We start from the raw sequence: 18,809 nt of genomic DNA on the forward strand, positions 1-18,809 counted from the left end.
CGACATACCTGAGAGGACTCTTTTAAACATTAAATGAGATGAGGGTGTGACGTACCATTGAAAATCATAATGTGTAAGCAAATATTACTAGATTATTTGTCTAAAAGATGCACTTTATATTCCGGGTCATAGCCAAGTGTATAATCAAAACTTCTTGGCAAGCAAAGCACTTTTGTCCTGCTCCATGATGTTCTGTCTCCCCCAATCCTGCCCAGTGAAAACTCCACAGGTTTTGCTGAATTTCCCATGTGTAATTCCATCTCATCTCTGATTCAAATCCCTCAGCTCACTTTTTTCATGCAGTCAGCTGAGATCAAAGGCCAGTGTAACTAGATTCTAGGACTAGCTCTTCCATCAACTAGCTATAGGATTTCCCTGCTGGCTCAGCAGTCAAGCATCCACCTTCCAATGCAGAAAACTTGGGTTTGATCCCTGGGTCAGGAAGATCCAATGGAGAAGGAAGTGACAATCCTTTCTAGTATTCTTGTCTGGAGAATTCCATGGAAGAAGAGCATGGTGGGCTACAGTCCATGGGGTAGCAAAGAGTCAGACACGACTAAGGGATTAACACTCTCACTTTCACACTTTCTTTCTATGGAGAACAATATAGTGGTTTCTTAAAAAAAAACTAAAAATAGAGCTAAAATAGTTTAAAAAATAGAACTAAAATACTAAAAATAGTTTCTTAAAAAACTATCCATATGAACCAGCTCTCCCACTACTGGAATAGACCCTGAGACAACCATAATGCAAAAGGACATAAGTATCTCAATGTTCATTGCGGCACTATTTATGATAGCCAGAACATAGGAGCAACCTAGATGTCCACTGACAGATGACCAGATAGAGAGGATATGTTACATATATACAATGGAATATTACCCAGCAATAAGAAAGGAATGACACTGGGTCATTTGTAGTGATGTGGATGGATGTAGAATCTGTTGTATAGGATGAAGTAAGTCAGAAAGATAAAAACAAATATCATATATTAACACATATATAGAGAATCTAGAAAACAAATGGTATAGATGAACCTATTTGCTGGGCAGGAATAGAGACACAGGCACAAAGAATGGACATGTAGGCACAGGGGTGAAAATGGAGGGTGAGACGAATTGGGAGAATAGGACTCACACACAGACACACACACACACACACACACATACACACACACTGCTGCTGCTGCTAAGTCGCTTCAGTCGTGTCTGACTCTGTGTGACCCCATAGATGGCAGCCCATCAGGCTCCCCCCATCCCTGTGATTCTCCAGGCAAGAACACTGGAGTGGGTTGCCATTTCCTTCTCCAATGCATGAAAGTGAAAAATCAAAATGAAGTCGCTCAGTTGTGTCCGACTCCTTGCAACCCCATGGACTGCAGCCTACCAGGCTCCTCCGTCCATGGGATTTTCCAGGCAAGAGTACTGGAGTGGGGTGCCACTTACCATGTGTAAAATAGATAGCTAGTGGAAAGCTCCTGCATAGCACAGGGAGCTCAGTTTGGTCTTGGTGATGACCTAGAGAGGTGAGATGGGGAAGGAGGGTGGGAGGAAGACCCTAGAGGGAGAGGATATACGTACATATAGCTGATTCACTTTATGGCACAGCAGAAATGAATGCAAGATTGTAAAGCAATTATTCTCCAGTAATAAAATGTTTAAAAAAAGGAAACAACACCCCCATAAATGGAGTCATCTGTGCTAAGCCCTCAGTCAGCAAACTGAGACGTAATAATTAAACTAAATGCAGTTTCAGCCTCTCCCAGAAGTGTGACTGGTCACCCTGGAGTTACCTGGCCGTCATTAATGACAATTTGTGATAGATCCCCTCCTTATCCCAAAGGAAGATGATATTGCCTTAAACAACCAATTCTTTGGTACAAACTTTCTTCCCACTTTCTTCTGCTCATAAAAGCCTTTAATTTTGCATGACTCCTGGGATCTCTTTTTACTTGTTAGTAGTATGCTGCCTAAATTAATGATTGAATATGATATTGTTGTTGTGTGTGGGTGCTCAGTTTTGTCAGATTCTTTGAAACCCCATGGACTGTAGCCCACCAAGCTCCTCTGTCCATTGAATTCTCCAGGCAAGAATACAGGAATGGTTGTCATTTCATTCTCCAATTCCCAACTCAGGATTGAACCTGAATCTCTTGTGTCTCCTGCATTGGCAGGCAGATACTTTCCCAGTGCACCACCTGAGAGCCCCAATTATTGAATAAAGCCAATTAAATCTTCAAATTTACTGTTTGTTTTGTTTTGTTTTGTTTTTTTAACATATTGCTCAGCTCCAAGAGGCATCCATCACATTTTATTCCCTGTGGTTACTATCAGATCAGATCAGATCAGTCACTCAGTCATGTCTGACTCTTTGCGACCCCGTGAATCACAGCACACCAGGCCTCCCTGTCCATCACCAACTCCCGGAGTTCACTCAGACTCATGTCCATCAAGTCAGTGATGCCATCCAGCCATCTCATCCTCTGTCGTCCCCTTCTCCTCCTGCCCCCAATCCCTCCCAGCATCAGAGTCTTTTCCAATGAGTCAACTCTTCGCATGAGGTGGCTAAAGTACTGGAGTTTCAGCTTTAGCATCATTCCTTCCAAAGAAATCCCAGGGCTGACTGCTTCAGAATGGACTGGTTGGATCTCCTTGCAGTCCAAGGGACTCTCAAGAGTCTTCTCCAACACCACAGTTCAAAAGCATCAATTCCTTGGTGCTTAGCCTTCTTCACAGTCCAACTCTCACATCCATACATGACCACAGGAAAAACCATAGCCTTGACTAGACGGACCTTTGTTGGCAAAGTAATTTCTCTGCTTTTCAATATGCTATCTAGGTTGGTCATAACTTTCCTTCCAAGGAGTAAGTGTCTTTTAATTTCATGGCTGCAGTCACCATCTACAGTGATTTTGGAGCCCCCAAAAATAAAGTCTGACACTGTTTCCACTGTTTCCCATCTCTTTCCCATGAAGTGATGGGACCGGATGCCATGATCTTCATTTTCTGAATGTTGAGCTTTAAGCCAACTTTTTCACTCTCCACTTTCACTTTCATCAAGAGGCTTCTTAGTTCCTCTTCACTTTCTGCCATAAGAGTGGTGTTATCTGCATATCTGAGGTTATTGATATTTCTCCCTGCAATCTTGATTCCAGCTTGTGCTTCTTCCAGTCCAGCATTTCTCATGATGTACTCTGCGTAAGTTAAATAAACAGGGTGACAATATACAGCCTTGACGAATTCCTTTTCCTATTTGGAACCAGTCTGTTGTTCCATGTCCAATTCTAACTGTTGCTTCCTGACCTGCATACAAATTTCTCAAGAGGCAGATCAGGTGGTCTGGTGTTCCCATCTCTTTCAGAATTTTCCACAGTTTATTGTGATCCACACAGTCAAAGGCTTTGGCATAGTCAATAAAGCAGAAATAGATGTTTTTCTGGAACTCTCTTGCTTTTTCTGTGATCCAACGGATGTTGGCAATTTGATCTCTGGTTCCTCTGCCTTTTCTAAAACCAGCTTGAACATCAGGAAGTTCATGGTTCACATATTGCTGAAGCCTGGCTAGGAGAATTTTGAGCATTACTTTACTAGTGTGTGAGATGAGTGCAATTGTGCGGTAGTTTGAGCATTCTTTGGCATTGCCTTTCCTTGGGATTGGAATGAAAACTGACCTTTTCCAGTCCTGTGGCCACTGCTGAGTTTTCCAAATTTGCTGGCATATTGGGTGCAGCACTTTCACAGCATCATCTTTCAGGATTTGGAATAGCTCAACTGGAATTCCATCACCTCCACTAGCTTTGTTCGTAGTGATGCTTTCTAAGGCCCACTTGACTTCACATTCCAGGATGTCTGGCTCTAGGTCAGTGATCACACCATCGTGATTATCTGGCTCATAAAGATCTTTTTTGTACAGTTCTTCTGTGTATTCTTGCCATCTCTTCTTAATATCTTCTGCTTCTGTTAGGTCCATACCATTTCTGTCCTTTATTGAGCTCATCTTTGCATGAAATATTCCTTTGGTATCTCTGATTTTCTTGAAGAGATCCCTAGTCTTTCCCATTCTGTTGTTTTCCTTTATTTCTTTGCATTGATTGCTGAAGAAGGCTTTCTTCTCTCTTCTTGCTATTCTTTGGAACTCTGCATTCCGATGCTTATATTTTTCCTTTTCTCCTTTGTTTTTCACTTCTCTTTTTTTCACAGCTATTTGTAAGGCCTCCACAGACAGCCATTTTGCTTCTTTGCATTTCTTTTCCATGGGGATGGTCTTGATCCCTGTCTCCTGTACAATGTCATGAACCTCATTCCATAGTTCATCAGGCACTCTATCTATCAGATCTAGGCCCTTAAATCTATTTCTCACTTCCACTGTATAATCATAAGGGATTTGATTTAGGTCATACCTGAATGATCTAGTGGTTTTCCCTACTTTCTTCAATTTAAGTCTGAATTTGGCAATAAGGAGTTTATGATCTGAGCTACAGTCAGCTCCTGGTCTTGTTTTTGCTGACTGTATAGAGCTTCTCCATCTTTGGCTGCAGAGAATATAATCAATCTGATTTCGGTGTTGACTCTCTGGTGATGTCCATGTACAGAGTCTTCTCTTGTGTTGTTGGAAGAGATTGTTTGTTATGACCAGAGCATTTTCTTGGCAAAACTCTATTAGTCTTTGCCCTGCTTCATTGCGTATTCCAAGGCCAAATTTGCCTGTTACTCCAGGTGTTTCTTGACTTCCTACTTTTGCATTCCAGTCCCCTATAATGAAAAGGATATCTTTTTTGGGTGTTAGTTCTCAAAGGTCTTGTAGGTCTTCATAGAAATGTTCAACTTCAGCTTCTTCAGCGTTACTGGTTTGGGCATAGACTTGGATTACTGTGATATTGAATGGTTTGCCTTGGAAATGAACAGAGATCATTCTGTCATTTTTGAGATTGCATCCAAGTACTGCATTTCAGACTCTTTTGTTGACCGTGATGGCTACTCCATTTCTTCTGAGGGATTCCTGCCCGCAGTAGTAGATATAATGGTCATCTGAGTTAAATTCACCCATTCCAGTCCATTTCAGTTCACTGATTCCTAGAATGTCAACATTCACTCTTGCCATCTCTTGTTTGACCACTTCCAATTTGCCTTGATTCATGGACCTGACATTCCAGGTTCCTAGGCAATATTGCTCTTTACAGCATTGGACCTTGCTTCTATCACCAGTCACATCCACAGCTGGGTATTCTTTTTGCTTTGGCTCCATCCCTTCATTCTTTCTGGAGTTATATAGTGGTCACTATAGTGGAGAGAAAAATTTCCCTTTGTCCTTTCTAGGTTCTTGGTTGGTTAAACCATTAAAATAACGTAAGATAGATTAACAAGAGAAAAGCAAATTTAGTTATGTATTTATGGGAGTTCTCAAAAGACATGAAGACTAAAAAGACAGACAGGTAACTGAGGCTTGTGTAAGATCTTGAGCTAATGAAGTGCTAGGACACTGAGCCAAAAATGGGAGGAAAACAATTTACAAGAAAACATAGGAGGGACTTCCCTGATGGTCCAGTGGTTAAAAGTCTGCCTGCTAATGCAGGGGACATGGGTTCTGTCCAGGAAGATCCCACATGCCAAGGGAGCAACTAAGCCCATGTGCCACAACTACTGAATCTGAGGGCAGCAACTAGTGAAACCTGCGTGCCTATAGCCCATGCTCTGCAACAAGAGGAGCAACCACAATAAGCCCACACACCACAACTAAAGAGTAGCCCCTGCTCGCCACTAGAGAAAACCCACAAGCAGCAACAAAAACCGAACACAGCCAAAAATAAATAAATAGAAATTATAAAGAAGGCATAGGAGATGTTTGGATCTCAAGTCCTAGAAGAGATGGAATAAAAAATCTTATCACAAAAGCACAAAGAATATATCCAAGTTTTATCCAAGGAGTCTCAGGATATATTTGCTTATTATCACAAGTCTAGAGTAATTATTTTTGAAATTTTCCTTCTTTTCCTTAAATTCAGAACATTGTACTTCCAGTGTCCTGACTTTTTTACATTTGCAAATCTCTGCAGGAAATAGGAAGCAATCTGAGTGAATTTTCAAGTTGCCCTCAGAGTTACACTTTTGTTTCTAAAAAGATTCAAGTTGCAAATATGTCTTTCTAAGCCCTATTCAAAGTTGGTAGAATTTTCTGAGAGTGGAGGTAAAAGAGGTTTATAATTCAGATCTGCTGCTGTCCAGGGAACTTGAATGATCCACAGTGGGATTCCAGGATACATCTGTAAAGGACATTGCACATGAAAGTCTAAAGATAACAAAGCCTGTTTATAGAGACCTGGAAAGTAGGACGAGTCTTAAGGGGAAGCAGATTGAGCCATATCACCCATCTCAAGTGATTCTGATAAATTTACTTTCTGGATGTTTTGGGAGGCTCTCTGAAAATCTTTTCAAGAAAGGAAAATACAGGCAGTTGGGTATTTCAGAGATTTTCTGGGGAGGTTGGAGAAGTTTGGGGATCTAAGGGAATTTGCCAAAGAATAGTACTGGATTTAAGTAAGAAGGTAGCCCAAAAGATCTTCCAGGGGGTCAAGGAGAGGGAGTTGGGGAGAACAGGAATTTACATTAGAAGTGAACATTAAGATTTGTTCTTAACAGTTTCAGTGATCATATTTGGGATATTTGGTATTAGCTTTCATTACTAAGCTCTTAACTTCACAGTTTCAAAAATGTGGTCTGCTGCTGTATTAGCTAATAAATTTTTTACATTTTTCAAAAAAAAAATTTGTTCTTAGTATAATTCTTGTTTTCTATCTTATTAAGGAGTCCCTAGCCCTTACACTCTTTGGCATCCAATTTTCAACATGGTCTTTATGTAAGTACAAATAAAACAATTGTTTAGGCTGGGAGCTCTCTATTTTTTTTTCTTTTAAATATATTCAATTCAAAGGATTGAATTGATGAGTTGGATCTGCTATTCACAATAGCTACTCAAGCCAATAAATCTTTTAAAGGCTTAACCATGGATGCAGTAGGCATCCCAAAGGAGAATGCAAAAGATATAGCCCTCACAAGATCCCAAAAGGTGACTCCCAGAGTTAACAAAGACCTTCATTGTCATAAGGCAGTAGGAAGGATGTAGTGAGAAGGGTCTCTTCCGGTTCTCATGAGAATGTAAGATACCTCCAGTCACAGATGTGCTAATCTGTCAAGCCAGGAAGGCACTGATAGAATGGGCTTTTCTACCACTAACAAGACAGTGAAGGTTGACAGGACAAAGGTTGCTTATGGAGTGGGACCCCTTATGGAATATTCCCCTGAGAGCTGACATGATCAGAAAAAGATGATGCTCCCTGTGAATTTATGACCCTGAACCCAGCCTACTCAACTAGCTACCAAAAGCACATCAGTATATGTGCCTTCTGGCTTCAGAGGAAATATTCTCATTGAGAAAAAGAAATTCTCAGCATTTTCATTTCAACAAATCTCGCATGCCGAGATCTAGAGACTGATGCAGTAAGAAGTCTTACCTTCTGCTGTCTCTTGTCAGAGATCCCGCAATCTCAGCTGTAGCAGCCCCTCAGCAATGGACATATCAAGCTATAAGACAGTGGAACTTTTTTCTTCTTCTTTTATAGGTTCTTTGGCTCGTTAAACAATTAAAGTGATATAAGATAGATTAAAAGAATGAATTAATCACTTCTGTAGACAAGCCCCATAAAGATAAGAAGACTCACAGTGTAGCCAGGTATTGACGGTTTATGTAACATTCAGAGCTAAGGAAACAAAACAGGTAGAATGAGGGAATAGAAAGGGAGGAGATGTTTTGAAAACAAAGGTTACCTGGTTAACACAGGTAGGTTTCTCATGTAGAAAAGTATTTCTTTTTTTTTTTTAACTTATTTTAATTGGCAGCCAATTACTTTACAATATTGTGGTTTTTGCCATACATTGATGTGAATCAGCCACAGGTGTAAATGTGTCCCCCAGTCCGAACCTTCCACCCTTCCACCTCCCTCCCCATCCCATCCCTCAGGGTTGTCCCAGTGCACCAGCTTTGAGTGTCCTGTTTCATGCATCAAACTTGGACTGGTGATCTATTTCACATATGGTAATATTCATGTTTCAATGCTATTCTCTCAAATCATCCCACCATTGCCTTCTCCCAGAGTCCAGAAGTCTGTTCTTTATATCTGTGTCTCTTTTGCTGTCTCATATATAGGGTCGTCTTTGCCATCTTTCTAAATTCCATATATGTCCATTAATATATTACATTGGTGTTTTTCTTTCTGACTTACTTCACTGTATATAATAGGCTCCAGTTTCATCCACCTCATTAGAACTGATTCAAATGTGTTCTTTTTAATAGCTGAGTAATATTCCATGTTTGTCCTTTATCGAGCCCATCTTTGCATGAAATATTCCTTTGGACTGCGAGGAGATCCAACCAGTCCATTCTAAAGGAGATCAGCCCTGGGATTTCTTTGGAAGGAATGATGCTAAAGCTGAAACTCCAGTACTTTGGCCACCTCATGCGAAGAGTTGACTCATTGGAAAAGACTCTGTTGCTGGGAGGGATTGAGGGCAGGAGGAAAAGGGGATGACAGAGGATGAGATGGCTGGATGGCATCGCTGACTCAATGGACATGAGTTTGAGTGAACTCCAGGAGATGGTGATGGACAGGGAGGCCTGGCATGCTGTGATTCATGGGGTCACAAAGAATCGGACATGACTGAGCAGCTGAACTGAACTGAATATTCCATTGTGTATATATACCACAACTTTCTTATCCATTCATCTGCCAATGGATATCTAGGTTGCTTCCATGTCCTGGCTATTGTAAACAGTGCTGTGGTGAACATTGGTTACACATCTCTCTTTAACTTCTTGTTTCCTTGGTGTGTATGCTCAGCAGTGGGATTGCTGGGTCATATGGCAGATCTATTTTCAGTTTTTTAAGGAATCTCCACACTGTTCTCCATAGTGGCTGTACTAGTTTGCATTCCCACCAACAGTGTAAGAGGGTTGCCTTTTCTCTGCATCCTCTTCAGCATTTCAGGTTTGTAGACTTTTTGAGAGCAGCCATTCTGGCATGAGATGGTACCTCAATGTGATTTTGATTTGCATTTCTCTGATAATGAATGATGTTGAGCATCTTTTCATGTGCTTGTTAGTGATCTGTATGTCTTTGGAGAAATGTCTGTTTAGTTCTTTGGCCCATTTTTTGATTGGGTTGTTTATTTTTCTGGAATTGAGCTGCATGAACTGTTTGTATATTTTTGAGATTAATTCTTTGTCAGCTGCTTCATTTGCTATTATTTTCTCCCATGCTGAAGGCTATCTTTTCACCTTGCTTATAGTTTCCTTTGTTGTGAAAACGTTTTTAAGTTTAATTAGGTTCCATTTGTTTATTTTTGCTTTTATTTCCATTACTGTGGGAGGTGGGTCATATAGGATCTTGCTGTGATTTATGTCAGAGAGTGTTTTTCTTATGTTTTCCTCTAGGAGTTTTACAGTTTCTGATCTTACATTTAGATCTTTAATCCATTTTGAGTTAATTTTTGTGTATGGTGTTAGAAAATGTTCTAGTTTCATTTTTTTTATGGGTGATTGACCAGTTTTCCCAGCACCACTTGTTAAAGAGATTGTTTTTTCTCCATTGTATATTCTTGCCTCCTTTGTTAATGATAAGGTGTCCGTTGGTGCATAGATTTATCTCTGGGCTTTCTATTTTGATCCATTGACCTATATTTCTGTCTTTGTGCCAGTACTATATTTTCTTCATGACTGTGGCTTTGTAGTAAAACTTGAAGTCAGGCAGGTTGATTCCTCCAGTTCCATTCTTCTTTCTCAAGATTGCTTTGGCTATTCTAGGTTTTTTGTGTTTCCATACAAATTGTGAAATTATTTGTTCTAGTTCTGTGAAAAATGCAATTGGTAGCTTGATAAGGATTGCATTAAATCTATAGATTGTTTTGGGTAGTATATTCATTTTCACTATACTGATTCTTCTGATTCATGAACATGGTATATTTCTCCATCTATTTGTATAATCTTTGATTTCTTTCATCAGTGTTTTATAGTTTTCTATATAGGTCTTTTGTTTCTTTAGGTAGATTTATTCCTAAGTATTTTATTCCTTTTGTTGCAATGGTGAATGGAATTGTTTCTTTAATTTCTTTCTGTTTTCTCATCATTAGTGTATAGGAATGCAAGGGACTTCCGTGTGTTAATTTTATATCCTGAAACTTTACTATATTCATTGATTAGCTCTAGTAATTTTCTGGTGGTGTCGTTAGGGTTTTCTACGTAGAGGATCATGTCATCTGCAGTGAGAGTTTAACTTCTTCTTTTCCAATCTGGATTCCTTTTATTTCTTTTTCTTCTCTGATAGCTGTGGCTAAAATTTCCAAAACTATTTTGAACAGTAGTGATGAGACTGGGCACCCTTGTCTTGTTCCTGACTTTAGGGGAAATGCTTTCAATTTTTTTCCCATTGAGGATAATGTTTGCTGTGGGTTTATCATATATGGCTTTTATTATGTTTAGGTATGTTCCTTCTATGCCTGCTTTCTGAAAAGTTTTTATCATAAATGGGTGTTGAATTTTGTAAAAGGCCTTCTCTGCATCTATTGAGATAATCGTATGGCTTTTATCCTTCAATTTGTTAATGTAGTCTATCACACAGATTGATTTGCAAATATTGAAGAACCCTGGATCCCTGAGATAAAGCCTGGTTGGTCATGATGTATGATATTTTTAGTATGTTGTTGGATTCTGTTTGCTAGGATTTTGTTGAGGATTTTTGCATCTATGTTCATCAGTGATATTGGCCTGTAGTTTTCTTTTTTGTGGCATCTTTGTCTGTTTTTTGTATTAGGGTGATGGTGGCCTCATAGAATGAGTTTGGGAGTTTACCTTCCTCTGCAATTTTCTGGAAGAGTTTGAGTAGGATAGGCATTAGCTCTTCTCTAAATTTTTGGTAGAATTCACCTATGAAGCCATCTGGTCCTGGGCTTTTGTTTGTTGGAAGATTTTTTATTACAGTTTCTATTTCTGTGCTTGTGATGGGTCTGTTAAGATTTTTTATTTCTTCCTGGTTCAGTTTTGGAAGGTTACACTTTTCTAAGAATTCATCCATTTCTTCCAAGTTGTCCATTTTACTATTTGTTGATAGTAGTCTCTTACAGTCCTTTGTATTTCTGTGCTGTCTGTTATAATTAGAAAGGTATTTCTGATATTGAATTCCCAAGTAGTGTTAGTGGCAAAGAACCCCCCAGTCAATGCAGGAGACATCAGTTCAGTTCAGTTTAGTCGCTCAGTCATGTCCAACTCTTTGTAACCCCATGGACTGTAGCACATCAGGCTTCCCTGTCTATCACCAACTCCTGGAGCTTGCTCAAACTCATGTCCATTGAGTCGGTGATACCATCCAACCATCTCATCTCCTGTCATCCCCTTCTCCTCCTGCCTTCAATATTTACCACCATCAGGAGACATAAGAGATGCATATTCAATCCCTGGGGCAGGAAGATCCCCTGGAAAAGGAAATGGCAACCCACTCCAGTATTCTTGCCTGGTAAATTCCATGGACAGAGGATCCTGGGTGGGCTACAGTCCATAGGGTCACAGAGTCATACATGACTGAGCAACCAACACTTTTCTGAAAATAATTCCCTTCCTGGTGTAAGAGCCCTTTCCAATGCAAATTTAGGCAGTGGAGGGGGAAGTAAAAAGCTTTTCCTGAATCTGCTGGGTTCCAATTGCCTTTAGCTCAATATAATCCTTACACCAAAGAGACATATTTGGAGATGGCAAAATTCTACTCCTCTTCATCATACATTGAGTTGATGCTGAGTAAACACCCACTACACTTTGAGGAATCTTAGTGTGACTGCTCACAGATTGTGTTTCCTCTCTTTCTGATCACAGGCAGCTTCATGGGTGTATGACCTTCCAACCTTATGAAAGTATGAGAAAAATCTCTACCAAGAGGGACTTTTAACAGGCAAAAGGTAGGCCCCCCACAGTCTGTCTTTTTCCTTCCACAGATTTGATGTGCATATCCACAAATTTCTAGGGTATTTCAGAGTCCAAAGATACAGGGAACTAGGTCCTTACATTTCCACATTGAAGAGACCCAGTCACTAATCAGGAATACTTAGAGAACCCAGAAACCCATTTACTCACTCAACAGTCCCCAAACTTTTTAGCACCAGGGATCAATTTTGTGAAAGACAACTTTTCTATGGACCAGGAGTGGGGGACAGGAAAGTTTCAGGATGATTCAAGCACATTCTATTTATTGTGTTCAGTTCAGTTCAGTCGCTCAGTCGTGTCCAACTCTTTGTGACCCCATGAATCGCAGCACGCCAGGCCTCCCTGTCCATCACCAACTCCTGGAGTTCACCCAAACTCAGGTCCATTGAGTCAGTGATGCCATCCAGCCATCTCATCCTCTGTCGTCCTCTTCTCCTCCTGCCCCCAATCCCTACCAGCATTAGAGTCTTTTCCAATGAGTCAACTCTTCACATGAGGTGGCCAAAGTACTGAAGTTTCAGCTTTAGCATCATTCCTTCCAAAGAAATCCCAGGGCTGATCTCCTTCAGAATGGACTGGTTGGATCTCCTTGCAGTCCAAGGGACTCTCAAGAGTCTTCTCCAACACCACAGTTCAAAAGCATCAATTCTTCGGTGCTCAGCCTTCTTCACAGTCCAACTCTCACATCTATACATGACCACAGGAAAAACCATAGCCTTGACTAGACGGACCTTTGTTGGCAAAGTAATGTCTCTGCTTTTCAATATGCTATCTGGGTTGGTCATAACTTTCCTTCCAAGGAGTAAGAGTCTTTTAATTTCATGGCTGCTGTCACCATCTGCAGTGATTTGGGAGCCCCCAAAAATAAAGTCTGACACTGTTTCCACTGTTTCCCATCTATTTCCCATGAAGTGATGGGACCAGATGCCATGATCTTCGTTTTCTGAATGTTGAGCTTTAAGCCAACTTTTTCACTCTCCTCTTTCACTTTCATCAAGAGGCTTCTTAGTTCCTCTTCACTTTCTGCCATAAGGATGGTGTCATCTGCATATCGGAGGTTATTGATATTTCTCCCAGCAATCTTGATTCCAGCTTGTGTTTCTTCCAGCCCAGCGTTTCTTATGATGTACTCTGCATATAAGTTAAATAAGCAGGGTGACAATATACAGCCTTGACATACTCCTTTTCCTATTTGGAACCAGTCTGTTGTTCCATGTCCAGTTCTAACTGTTGCTTCCTGACCTACATACAAATTTCTCAAGAGGCAGATCAGGTGGTCTGGTGTTCCCATCTCTTTCAGAATTTTCCACAGTTTATTGTGATCCACACAGTCAAAGGCTTTGGCATAGTCAATAAAGCAGAAAGAGATGATTTTCTGGAACTCTCTTGCTTTTTCTGTGATCCAGCGGATGTTGGCAATTTGATCTCTGGTTCCTCTGCCTTTTCTAAAACCAGCTTGAACATCAGGAAGTTCATGGTTCACATATTGCTGAAGCCTGGCTAGGAGAATTTTGAGCATTACTTTAGTAGCATGTGAGATGAGTTCAATTGTGCAGTAGTTTGAGCATTCTTTGGCATTACATTATTTCTAATATAATGCCTTCAGTGATCTGACAAGATGTATCGATCCATGACCCAGAGGTTGGGGACCCCTGCACTAGATTACTGGTTTATTATAAAAAGAATATAATTCAAGAATAGCAAGATGGAAGAGACACAAAGAACAAGGAACAGGAAAAAGGCACAGAGCTTCTATGTTCTCTCTGACTGTATCCAAATCTCCACATATTCACCAGCCCAGAAGCTCTCTGAATCTTTTGCTTTTGGGTTTTTTTTGGAAGGTTCATTATGATTGTTTACACCATTGACAATTGTCAATTCAACTCAGTCTCAAGCCCCTCTCTCCTCCCAGAGGTCTAAGTGTGGGACAGGAAAGTAAAGTGAAAGTGTTAGTTGCTCAGTCATGTCTGACTCTGAGACCCCATGGACTGCAGCCCATCAGGCTCCTGTCTATGGAATTCTCCACGCAAGTATACTGAAATGGATTGCCATTTCCTTCTCCAGGGGACCTTCCCAACCGAGGATTAGAACCAGCATCTCCTGTGTCTCCTACATTGGAAGGCTGATTCCTTACCATCTAAGCCACCAGGAAGCACCCAAATGTGGGATGGGAAGTTCTAACCATTTAACCACATGGTTTGCTCCACTGGCAACCAGCCCCATCATTAAGTATGCTTCATGGAATGGACATATGGACTCTGAGGAGAAGAGGAAGGTGGCACAAATTGGGATATTAGGAATGACTAATAGACAGCTAGTGGGAAGCTGCTATAATATAACACAGGGAGCTCAGTTCAGTGTTCTGTGATGACTTAGAGAGATGGGATGAGGAGGTGCGAGAGAGGCTCAGGAGGGAGGGGGTGTATATATACATATGACTGATTCACTTATTGCACAGCAGAAACGAACATAACATTGTAAAGCAATTATACCACATTTTTAAAATTTCAAAAATAAAGTCACCTCATGAACGTAACAAAAGACACCTCTAACATTATAGGAAAATCCAAAGGTTTTAGATGCCCTGAGTCAGAAAGAGAACAAAGAGCAAATATATATTTCTTTTTATAATTACTCACCCTATCACAGTTTTTCCCCCTGAAGTTTTTTTCTTTTTCTTTTCCAAGAATGAACTCTAATGAGGGACATAATTGGTATAATTGTATACCAATGGTATAATCTTCATTCACACCAACTTCAGGTTTTTGTCATGTTTGCTTATAATTAATGTTTAATTATAATTTAATTATATGTAAATATAACTTAAAGACTTTCCTTTAATTCAACTGGTTTTTGAAAGTTAAGTAAATTTATTTACAATGATACTTTGGGCTAAGCAATTATTTCTACAAAATCTCTTCCTGGATATGCTATTTGTATTTTCCTATTCCACATTAGGACTTAAAATTGAATGTTGACATAAAACTTATTAACATTGTGGTTGTTCCTAGTTGTGTGGCCATCCCATCACTCAGCTCCAAGTGACACCATACACTCTAGTCCCTGTGATCATCGTTGAGGTGGTCCGGAGTGGATATGCATTATACTTTAGGGTAACTTACGGCAACTGCTCACCAAAGGTGTTTCCACTCCTGAGGAGAACAGCTTGATGTGGCCATGGCATTCCAGCCTTTGGAAATCTGAGCTCTGCCACTTCCAACAGGGTGTTTAAAAGAAAGAGTGGATCTCTTTCAATATATTTTTTCTCTCCACAATCTTGATGTACATATCAACATGTCCTAGGGGATTGCAGAGCTCAAAATAGAGGGAGCTTGGTCCTTATCTCCTGTAAGGAAAGGAGCTGGTCATCAATCTGGAATGCAAGCCTTGGACTCTTATGTTCACAAGAAATGATTTCTGAGTTTTAGTTTATACTTGGTATTAGTTAATTCACCCCAATTACAATGTAAGTAGTACAAAGCAGGCTGAAGACCAGGATTCTAGCTTGTGGATATTACTTTCCTTTGTTAAAAGGAGATGATTATACTTGTCAATAAGCTTTCACAGGGCTACAGTGAAGAGCAAACCCAAAGTGTTTGTAAAAGTGTTTTTTTAAAAAAAAATCAGGAATACAATTCAGTTTAAAAATGTCAGCTAACATGGAAGCTAAAAAACAACAATAAAAACAAATATGTGTTCCACTTTTAGCACTTATATAGGACACCGTAGTTTATAACATGTGAGCCTGATAAAGGTAATCACGACACAGATGAAGAATTCAAGCTGCCAGGCAATGGTGAAATGTTGAGTTTTCAGTGAAAGGCAAGACAGCACAGCATCCCTTGTTAATTAAAACCGCTAACTGGATGCTAAAAATTCCCAACGTGTACATTAACCAATGCCTACAGTGCTAGAAGCACTAGACTAGGAACTTGTCTTTTCCAAGACATGAGTCATTCTCACGAGAGTGAAAAATTTCAAGGGGACAAAAACACTCTGCCTGGGAGAAGCTTAGAAGTGTGTTCTGCTTGTGTTTCAAATCACCACAGCCAGCAAAAGAACTGCCTGCCATTCTTTTCCATTATTCACATTTTCCTTGCTTTTATCAGCACACGTGGACTGAGAGTGTTGGTTGCTGCTGAAGCGGGAACACCCTCTTACATCATAGGAGTCCACAGAATGTCCTTTTGCAGCCTGGGAAAAGTTGTTAGTAAACTGCAGCAATGTGGCAAGGATTGAACCTTTCTATTTCTGAAAAATATTGCATCGTTGCCTAGTATGACACATATAGCATCTGAGTACAGGGCAAGGTACATTTAGAGCCACTTTACTGAGGGACTAGGTTGATCCAGAGACTGACAAATGGAATGGGTTTCTTTATAATTTCCCCTGAGTGATTTCAGAGATATGCGTACCATATGTGTGAGAATTTCTGAGACAATCCACAATTCAAATATTCTGTTTCATAAGCAAATGCTGTTTGTCAGACATATGGCTTTATTATTAAATTGAAAAATATGGTTAGTCCCATCCTTGATCACAAGAGATTACAATGATAACATTGTATAGAAGGTAGAAAGCTACCTTCTATAAATATTTAAAATACAACAAGGCCAGTATGGTACTGGCACAAAAACAGAAATATATACCAATGAAACAAGATAGAAAGCCCAGAGACAAACCCATGCACCTACGGATACCTTATTTTTTACAAAGGAGGCAAGAATATACAATGGGGCAAAGAGAGTCTCTTCAATAAGTGGTGCTTGGAAAACTGAACAGCTACATATGAAAGAATAAACTTAGAACACTTTCTAACATCATACACAAAGGTAAACTCAAAATGGATTAAAGACCTAAACATAAGACCAGAAGCTATAAAACTCCTAGAGGAAAACAGAGGCAGAACACTCTCTGACATAAATTACAGCAAGATCCTCTGTGACCCACCTCCTAGAGTAATGGAAATAAAAACAAAAATAAACAAGTGGGACTTAATTAAACTTAAAAACTTTTGCACAGCAAAGAAAACCATAAACAAGGTGAAAAGACAACCCTCAGAATGGAAAAAATAATAGCAAATGAAACAGCTGACAAAGGATTAATTTCAAAAATATACAAGCAGCTCATACAAGTCAATACCAGAAAGACAAACGACCCAATGAAAAAATGGTCAAAAGACCTAAACAGACATTTCTCCAAAGAAGACATACAGATGGCTAATAAACACATGAAAAGATGCTCAACATCACTCATTATTAGAGAAACACAAATCAAAACTACAATGAGATATCATCTCACACTGATCAGAATGACCATCATCAAAAAATCTACAAACAATAAATGCTGGAGACGGTGTGGAGAAAAAGGAACCCTCTTTCACTGTTGGTGGGAATGCAAATTGATATGGCCACTGTGGAGGACAATATGGAGATTCCTTAAAAAACCAGGAACAAAGCCACCATATAATCGAGCAATCCCACTACTGAGCATATACCCTGAGGAAACCAAAATTGAAAAAGACACATGTAACCCAAAGTTCATCGCAGCTCTATTTATAATATCTAGGACATGGAAGTAACCTAGATGTCCATAGACAGATGAATGGCTAAAGAAGCCATTCTTTACACAATCTAATCTATACACAATCTAATATTACTCAGCCATAAAAAGGAACGCATTTAAGTCATTCTAATGAGGCGGATGAACCTAGCGTCTATTACACAGAGTGAAGTAAGTCGTAAAGAAAAAAGCAATTACTGTATACTAACGCATATACATGGAATCTAGAAAGATAGTACTGATGAACTTAGTTGCAGAGCACCAGTGGAGACACGGACATTGAGAACAGACTTAGGGACACGGCTGCTGGGGGAGGAAGGAGAGAGTGGGAGTGACGTGGAAACACACATTACCATATGTAAAACAGGTAGCCAGTGGGAATTTGCTGTATGACTCAGGGGACTCAAACCTGGGCTCGGAAACAATCTAAAGTGGTGGCATGGGGAGGGAGGTGGGAGGGGATGTTCAAGTGGGAGGAGACATGGGTAAAACTCTGGCTGATTCATGCTAATGTTTGGTAGAAGCCAACACGGTGCTGTAAAGCAGTTATCCTTCAGTTAAAAATAAATAGATTTTTAAAAACCAAGAAAACAAACAAAAATATAAAGCCCACTATTATACTGTGGCCTTTTAACTGATTTTTAAATTGCTTTTGGATTTAATACCAATTATTTACTAAGGACTAGTCTTCACAGAATTCTAGTCCAAACCAAGTGTTAAAGAATAACTTGCTGCACCATGATGTAAAAAGCATAAAAGTTTCTCTCTCTCTCTCTCTGTCTCTCTCTCTCTATATATATATATATAATATAACTTTCACTAATGTGCATAAAACATTGCTTGGCTAAGGTTAGTATTCAGGAAATGAATGATGAATGTGACTTTATTCTTAAATATCATCACTGGCATCATTGTTTTGTCATCTTTTATTCATGATTTACTAGGCTCTGGGCATTGGGGCAAATTTGTTTCCTTGAATAGCAAGATTCTATTAACAATAAATATATTGTTAATCTCATATTACAAATCATATATACATACGACGAGGCAGCCAAGACTATTTAAGTAACTTCCCCAAATCCCAAAACTTGCCCCAATTCACATGATGACATAAATGCCAGATGATTAGACTATTCTCAATAAATATTGACTGAATAGATTTGAACGTTCATGACAAAATAGGCAGCATCTTTTTATTTCTTCTTAATAAACATGTCTTATAAGGAAAG

This window comes from Bos grunniens, chromosome 14 (assembly GCF_055505025.1).
Source record: "Bos grunniens cultivar Pamir isolate PY7600 chromosome 14, Bosgru_T2T1.0, whole genome shotgun sequence".
NCBI lineage: Eukaryota > Metazoa > Chordata > Mammalia > Artiodactyla > Bovidae > Bos > Bos grunniens.